Below are 1,091 nucleotides of genomic sequence, written 5' to 3' on the forward strand. Positions count from 1 at the left end.
GCATACATTTGTGAACCAGGTTGTAGCAGAGCTTTGCCAAGGCAAAAAAAATATTAAAACTGTGATTTAGTGTGACTAATGTAGTATGTAGTATTTGCATAAAAATGCAGCTTGTGCTGAAAAAGTCTATGAAATGGGCTAGAGGTTTATTTTATTGTCAGAAGTGGTGTTTTTGCACTGGTTGCATTGTTATGCCCAAGTTTTGTGCCTAGGTGCACTAGCAGAAGGGTGAGGTTCAACCAAACCACATTGACACCCCTGTTTTACAGCTTCACTTTTGTTGTTTAAATTACTGTTCATATAGACAACATTGGCTGTTAATCTTCTTTACTTGAAGCAACATTATTTATTATCAATATTATTGTAACAGAATAGCAACTTGTTTTTGTGACCTTATTAGCACTGTCAGTCCTTTTTCCTAAATGGAACATTTGAAGTAGAAATAAAACTGTTTTTCAGATGGAATGTTTACTGCCATTAGGTATTTGATGAAGACCCATTGTTAGACATTTTGGTGGTGCAGTGGGTCCTGAGTTCCTCCTGGTGCATAATGAACCTGGCATTAAATGGTGAGAGTAAACAGGCAGTTCCTAGAGGAGGGAACCATTGACTGGGCTCTAGGATCCCATAACCTAAATCCAAAAGAACATCTCTGGTATCGGATGTTTAGCTCTTTCCGGTACTACCAGGTGGTACCTCCGCCTGTCCAGGAGCTCAGTGGTGCCCTAGTCAAGATCTAGAAGGAGACACCCCAGAACATAATCCTTCATCTGATAATGAGCAGGCTCCTGCGTTCTCAGGAATGCATACAAGCACCTGTGGGTAATTTTGGTTACTATAAAACAACCTTGGACCATGTACACGGTGTAGAACCTTGAATTTTTCTCAAATACTCACAATTTGGAAAAGTTATGAGGAATTTCAAAATGCTTTCTTACATCTTAGGGTGACTGGCTCAATGAGGAGAATAGTCCTCTTGCACCCTGAAAGTTGTTACTTTGATTCTGACTTCCTCCTGCCAAACTTTTTATCAGTTAACAGTGCATTCCTTTACTCACATTTATAAGCTTTTGTTTTGTCATTTTTTCTAG

Source organism: Fundulus heteroclitus, chromosome 10 (assembly GCF_011125445.2).
Source record: "Fundulus heteroclitus isolate FHET01 chromosome 10, MU-UCD_Fhet_4.1, whole genome shotgun sequence".
In the NCBI taxonomy this organism is placed as follows: Eukaryota; Metazoa; Chordata; class Actinopteri; order Cyprinodontiformes; family Fundulidae; genus Fundulus; species Fundulus heteroclitus.